Genomic DNA, 7,500 nt, shown 5'->3' with positions numbered 1-7,500 from the left:
ATTACAATATGAAAAAAGATCTGACAGTTGTTTTTTTTTCTGAAAGTGAGAGAAGATGAAAGAAGAAGGGAAAAAAAGTTATCTGAAAAAAATCTTCAACTTCCAGACTAGTTTCTCCACAAAATAATTACTTCCATGTACGTAGAGCGTCTTGTACTTAGTAACGCGTGTGTCTGAGATAATGATTCATCTGGCACTCAGTACCAGGAAACGCACTGCACTCCACCCAGCTTGGAATATTTCACCTTGGATCAGGCTTCTGCACAGAATTAACAGCGTTTCGGGATGAAGTTCTAATGACAAGACCGGGCCCCACCCATTGGGATGTCATCCACTCCCTTCACGGAAGTGTCTTTGTATTGGGAGAGTTGTTCAATTTCCACGGTCGCGACACTGCACGTGTGTGTATCTCGCGGGTCTGGTACTGTGATATGTCTGGTGGTCTACCTCTGTGCACCTCATTTCAGTATCTCCGGAATTTGGTTTATTCCGCCCCTCCATATTCTACAACCCACTCTTTCTTTCTCTTTTTTCAGTTCTTGCTTTTTTTTTTTTTTTTTTTTTTTTTTTTGCTAATTCAGCTTTTGCTTTGACATTCGTTGTAATCCGACTTTAAAAGAAAGAAAAAAAGAAACGAGGGTACCATACGCATTGCACGTGCTGTAGTATGGGAAGAAATGGGAACTGGGAGGCAGTGGGGATGGAGATTGAGAGGCCCTTGGGGTGGGTGGGGGTAGGGGGTTAGTTGGGGGGGGGGGGGAAGGTGGCGGTGGGAGTGGTGAAGGAAAGAGCGTGATAAGGTCACACACACACACACACACACACACCGCTCTAGGACTGGATTCTCATCCAGAGAGGATGCTGCAATGCTGTGGTAGTAGAAGGTTTCATCCGCTGTAGCTATGCTGCAGTGTAATGGGGCGAGAAAAAGAGAGATCAGGAAGTGACGCGGCGAGGTCTATCACGCTATCTGGGGGACGTAAGGAAGCGCTGAGAGATGCATCACTGTTATATCGGACCTGGGTCGGTATTGGAAGGAGTGGGGGCCACCCCGAGAGCTGACTGAGGAGAGATGGGGCACGTGGGGTGTGTGTGTGTGCGTGTGTGTGTGTGTGTGTGTGTGTGTGTGTGTGTGTGTGTGTGTGTGTGTTGTGTGTGTGCGCGCGCGCGTGTGTGTGTGTGTGTGTGTGTGTGTGTGTGTGTGTATGTGTGTGTGTGTGATGGCGAGATATAATGTGAGAGACAGACAGACAGACAGAGAGATAGGGAAGGAGATAGACTGACGGATTCGGTTTCAGTTTCAGTTTCAGTTTCAGTAGTTCAAGGAGGCGTCACTGCGTTCGGACAAAACCATATACGCTACACCACATCTGCCAAGCAAGACTGACGGATAAAGACGGAGAGAGAAAAAAAACATGGACGAGATGGACAGAGAGACAGACAGACAGACAGAGGCAGAGATCGAGAGACAGAGACAGAGAGAAAGAGAATGAGAGAAAGAAAGAGACAGAGAGACAGACTGACAGATAAAGACGGAGAGAGAAAACACATGGACGAGATGGACAGAGAGAGACAGAGACATACATACATACAGAGACAGAAAAAGAGGAGGTCGGACGAGAGATGAGTTCAACATGAAAGTGTGGAAATTAGGAGAATCAGAGAGAAAAGAGAGAGAGAGATAGAAGAGAGAGACAGAGAGAAGAGAGAGACAAAGACAGAGACAGCACTCCAACACCCCACCAGACTGGAAAAAGAGGCCAAAAAAAGCCATAATCCAAACAAATAAGCTTTCTCTTGCACTACTAACATTGCTCAACCTTCTGCAGGACAGGCCGGCAACACTGCGGTGGTGGGGTGGTCTATCTGATACCACGAATCACAAACGCCAGCAGTCTGAAACGCCTGGGTAAAAAAAGCCTAAGTGACAGACGAAGCCGGGTGTGGTCGTGTATAGGGTGTGTGTGTTGGGGGGGGGGGGGGTTGGAGGGAGGGGGTGTACTCGCAAAAAAACCCAAAACAAAAAAAAACAAAAAAAAAACAACCAAACCCAACCCCCCCAAAGTTTTACCAAACGGTATCTTTTTTCTGTGCATGCTAAAGTCAGTTTCCATCCGTCACCCCCATTGCTGAACCTTTTGCACTTGTATCTCAGATAGTGGCTGATTTAGTATAAAAACAACAACAACAACAACGACAACATTCTTCAGAAATTTGACCTCACCCATTTTCGTTATTTTCTTCTCAACTCCGGAGGAAAGATGACAACAACTTGGACAAAAACAAATGATGTCGAAAAACTGTGTCACAACCAGGCGTGTACTTATTAATCTTTTCTTTGTTCTTCTGTTGATCGAATGCACTGTTGATATCTTTTTATTTACATTTGGATTCTTCATATATTTAGACTTGCAGGGATTTTTTTAATTTTATTATTAACGTAAGCAGTCAGTTCACGGATATGAACGAATTCAGCGACATGCTTTGAGGATTCAGTAACCTTTCACCAACTAGACTTTTTTCAAAGATGCAGAGCTGACTGTGCATGCAGGGGTGTGTTCTGACACGACTACGTTTTCGTCGTACAAAATGCTGCTAATTCTTTATGCAACATAGCGTGGCTGGTTGAAGGTAAAAAGCGTTAGTTTGCTTAATATAATGTGTGCACAATATTAAGCCACTCAACGTTCAGCATCCCCCCACCCCACTCCTCTCCTCCCTCTCCTGCACGATAACATGCAAATGGGTTAATTGATACTTTAACAAAATGTCTATAATCACCGGCATAACCATCATGTCTGACGGGACGTTAATTAAACACAACTCATCTTCCTCCTCCCTTAAGCCACTTGTATACTGCCTGTCGTTATTGACAATTCTTTCTGTTGCGAGTTGACTAAGTTTCAACATTTATATCCAGGTAAAGGTTTAAAACAAACAACCACAAGGTTTGTACACGGTGGATTTATATTACTGAATGTGTGAATATTTTTTTAATGTTTTATTGCAGTAAGCTGAAAAGACGACTAAAACTATGCTAGCCTTTTTCACCTTCCAGATTCCATCGGAGTCTGTACACGTTACGTAATTTCAAATCATTATAAAGCCAAAATAGATCAGATAATGCTACAGGGGGGCAGGGGTGGCGAGAGGTAATGGGGGGTGCATTAGGAAATCGTTCCGGGTGTCGACAGAGACACTTAGATAGATAGACCATGGCACTGTGGCTGTGGGTGTTCCTCCAGAGGGAGGAGGGGGAGGAGGAGGAAATGAGGGAGGTGGGGGAGGAGGGTAAGGAGGAAGGAGCAGAAAGAAGGAGGAGGAGGTGGGTAGTGCGTAGAGAAAGGGAGAGAGAGGGGGGGAAAGAGAGAGAGGAGGAAGAGAGAGAGAGAGAGATGAATAAAAACAAGAAAGTAAGATAGATAGACAGACAGATAAACAGATAGATATAGATGAAATGACAACGACAATGAAATTCTTAATTGACAGTAGCCTATATTTGGCTTTTAGGTAGACAGTAGACAGACAGATAGACATATATAGAATCGACAAATAGAGAGAGAGAAAGAGAGAGAGAGAGAGAGAGAGAGAGAGAGAGAGAGAGAGAGAGAGAGAGAGAGAGAGAGAGAGATGAATGGCACTAAATGGTTGTAAGAAAAAAAAAGTATTCATTTGAATTGCACTGTATTGCATTACGCTGGATTCCTTTGAACTGTACTGTATTGCATCACGCTATATTCATTTGATTTGCATTTGCATTGCATTACTCTATATTCCTTTGAAATGTATTGCAATCCCCTACACTGCATTCCTTTGGATTGTATTGAATTGTATTATGATGTATTCCTTTGAAATGTATTGCGCTGTATTCCTTTAAATTTTACTACATTGCATTAGGCTGTATTTCTTTGAATTGTATTGAATTGCATTGCGCTATATTTCTTTGAATTTTATTCCACTGCATTTGGCTGTATTTCTTTGAAATTCACTGCATTCCCCTACACTGTATTTCTTCGAATTGTATTGCACTGCACTACATTGTATTCTTTTGAATTGTATTGCATTGCATTTCGCTGTCTTCCTTTGAATTATATTGCACTGCGTTGCATTGTAATGCATTACGTTGTGTTGTGTTCTGTTGTGGTGTGTTGTATGCTACCCGGTTAGCTCAGTCGGTAGAGCATCAGACTTTTAAACTGAGGGTCAGGGGTTCGTGTCCCCTATTGGGCGCTGCGATTTTTGCCAACGGCCATACCACGTTGAAAACACCGGTTCTCGTCCGATCACCGAAGTTAAGCAACGTCGGGCCCGGTTAGTACTTGGCTGAGTTGACCGCCTGGGAACACCGGGTGCTGTTGGCATTACTTTTCTCAAGGCCTGACTTAGCGCGTTGGGTTACGCTGCTGGTCAGGCATCTGCTTGGCAGATGTGGTGTAGCGTATATGGATTTGTCCGAACGCAGTGACGCCTCCTTGAGCTACTGAAACTGAAACTGTATGGTATGGCATCGCATTACATTAGGTTTTTCTTTCCCCGCTTTAGTTTTATTTTTTTTTATTTAAGTTACATGAATATTGTCCCCTTTTTAAACTTACATAAAGTGTGAACTTGAATCTCTGTCCTCTTTTACTCTTTCTTCCTGTCTGTTAGAATTGCCGCAATAAGGATTGATCACTTGGTACATGTCAAGAAAAAAAAAATCTATGAAGCCGAAATTACAAAGAACTAATCATTCATACAGTATTTAGTTTTGAAAATATCAAGCGATTCCTTCCCTCTTTCAGATCTTCACCCCCAGCTCACCCTACCACCCCACTACCTCACCTCCTCACTCTACAAGCCCAGCCCTGCCCCCGCCCACCCCCACCCCCAACCTCACCCGCTCCATACCCCCTTCCCCCCACCCCCACTCCATGGAATATCACTCCCTATCCTTGTAGGTTGCGCAAACAAATCGGTGGCGATCCCTTCATTCCAAACAACGTATCTTTTCTCTATATCGGACAAACAAAGACGAGTGCTGTTACTGTTACTGGAACTGTCTGTGTGTGTTTGTCTGTTGCAGGTGGAGGGATTGGTGAGTGTGTGTGTGTGTGTGTGGAGGGGAGGGGGGGGGGGGGGGGGGTGGGGTTACGGTTCGCGATAACTTGCCGCTTCCCTTTGAGCTATATTTCTCTCCCTTTGCTCCTAGTCACGTGCCGCCCCCACCTTAGCACTCCTCCACCACCATGTGTTTTTTGTGTTTCTTTATTTTTCCTCCCTCGGAAGCTGGTGCTTTACAAGTGCCCGAAATAGCAGTGGATGACTAGTCAGGAGATTAGCGCAGAATGAAGTTTCTATGTGTGGCTGTATTGCCTGGTGGTTAGAAGATAACTATTTTTATCTTCGGTTCGGCGTGCTTGGAAGGGAGGAAGGGAGGAAGGGAGGAGGAGGAGGAAGAGGAGGAGGAGGAGGAGGAGGGAGAGGGAGGGACGGAGACAGGATGCGTTGTGTATACATGTACGTGCACGACCTGGTCGTCCTACACGTAAGCGCGCGCATGCATGCACAGACACACACACACACGCACACACACACACACACACACACACACACACACACACACACACACACACACACACAAAAGCAACAAAAACAAACTTTTCCACCTCTAAAACAAAGAAAGACACTACCACTCCCTAACGTGTCGCATGGCGGTTCCGTATGACAACTAAAGTGTGCGACGTCTGTGTGTTTTAAGAACGCGCATGTGTGTGTGTGTGTGTGTGTGTGTGTGTGTGTGTGTGTGTGTGTGTGTGTGTGTGTGTGTGTACCCACCCCTCGATCCATGGCCCACTCACAAACCAGCCCCCCACCCCCACACCCCCCACCCATCCTCCACAAACACCACCAACCATCCCAAACCGACCTCCCACCCACCCCACACCTCCAAAACAAAGGATTCACTCTTTTCCTACGGTGTTGTCCCACACCACACACCAACCACCACAAACCTGTCTCCTACCCCCCCACCACCTCCCATACCACATACCAATCACCCAAAACCACCTTCCTATCCCCCCCCCACACCCCACACCCCACACACCACACACGAACCACACAAAATCGCTCTCCTACCACCACCACCCAGCCCCGACACCACACACCAATCACCCAAACCGCTCTCCTATCCTCCCACACACACACCACACACCAACCACCCCAAACCTATCTCCTATCCCTTCCCCCTCACCCCACACCACACACCAGCCACCCCAAACCACTCTACCATCCCCCCTCACCCCCCCACGCCACACACCACATACCAGCCACCCCAAACCACTCTCCTATCCCCCTCCCCCACCCCCATACCACACACTAACCACCCCAAACCTGTCTCCTATCCCCCCCACCTCCCACACCAACCGCCCCAAACCTGTCTCCTACCCCCCACCTCCCACACTAACCACCCCAAACCTGTCTCCTATCCCCCCCACCTCCCACACCAACCGCCCCAAACCTCTCTCCTATCCCCCCCACACCACACACCAACCGCCCCAAACCTGTCTCCTATCCCCCCCACCTCCCACACCAACCGCCCCAAACCTCTCTCCTATCCCCCCCACACCACACACCAACCACCCCAAACCTGTCTCCTATCCCCCCCACCTCCCACACCAACCGCCCCAAACCTCTCTCCTATCCCCCCCACACCACACACCAACCGCCCCAAACCTCTCTCCTATCCCCCCACACCACACACCAACCGCCCCAAACCTCTCTCCTATCCCCCCCACACCACACACCAACCGCCCCAAACCTCTCTCCTATCCCCCCCACACCACACACCAACCGCCCCAAACCTCTCTCCTATCCCCCCCACACCACACACCAACCGCCCCAAACCTCTCTCCTATCCCCCCCACACCACACACCAAACGCCCCAAACCACTCTCCTATCCCCCTCCCCCACCCAACACACCACACACCAACCACCCAAAACCGCTCTCCTAACACATCCACACCACACACCACACGCCAACCACCCCAAACCTCTCTCCTATCCCCCAACACCCACCCTCCATCCCCCCCACACCACACGCCAACCGCCCCAAACCTGTCTCCTACCCCCCACCCAACACACCACATACCAACCACCCCAAACCGCTCTCCTAACACATCCACACCACACACCACACGCCAACCACCCCAAACCTCTCTCCTACCCCCCACCACCCCCCACACCCCACACCAACCACCCCAAACCGCTCTCCTATCCCCCCCACCACCACCCCACACCAACCACCCCAAACCTCTCTCCTATCCCCCCAACACCCACCCTCCATCCCCCCCACACCACACACCAACCACCCCAAACCGCTCTCCTATCCCCCACCACCACCCCCCACCCCCCACACCAACCACCCCAAACCGTCCTCCAACCTCTACCTCACGCCCCATCCCAACCCCCCACAACACACACCACACATCACACACCAACCACCCCAAACCACTCTCCCA

At 48.6% G+C, this 7,500-nt stretch overlaps 1 protein-coding gene and 2 non-coding genes across 3 annotated transcripts in view; 2 read left to right on the top strand and 1 right to left on the bottom strand.

The window, feature by feature from the left end:
• Window positions 1-7,500, bottom strand: part of LOC143285779 (A disintegrin and metalloproteinase with thrombospondin motifs 18-like) — a 257,129-nt gene that overhangs the window by 49,330 nt on the left and 200,299 nt on the right. The window lies entirely within an intron of this gene.
• Window positions 4,158-4,230, top strand: Trnak-uuu (transfer RNA lysine (anticodon UUU)). The gene has a single exon. It is a non-coding gene; the product is annotated as a tRNA-Lys (tRNA).
• Window positions 4,242-4,361, top strand: LOC143286249 (5S ribosomal RNA). Its single transcript, XR_013055811.1, has one exon. It is a non-coding gene; the product is annotated as a 5S ribosomal RNA (ribosomal RNA).

Source organism: Babylonia areolata, chromosome 9 (genome assembly GCF_041734735.1).
Source record: "Babylonia areolata isolate BAREFJ2019XMU chromosome 9, ASM4173473v1, whole genome shotgun sequence".
Lineage (NCBI taxonomy): Eukaryota > Metazoa > Mollusca > Gastropoda > Neogastropoda > Buccinidae > Babylonia > Babylonia areolata.
Note: the sequence above shows the minus strand (reverse complement) of the source record. Positions and strands in the feature narration are given on the sequence as shown.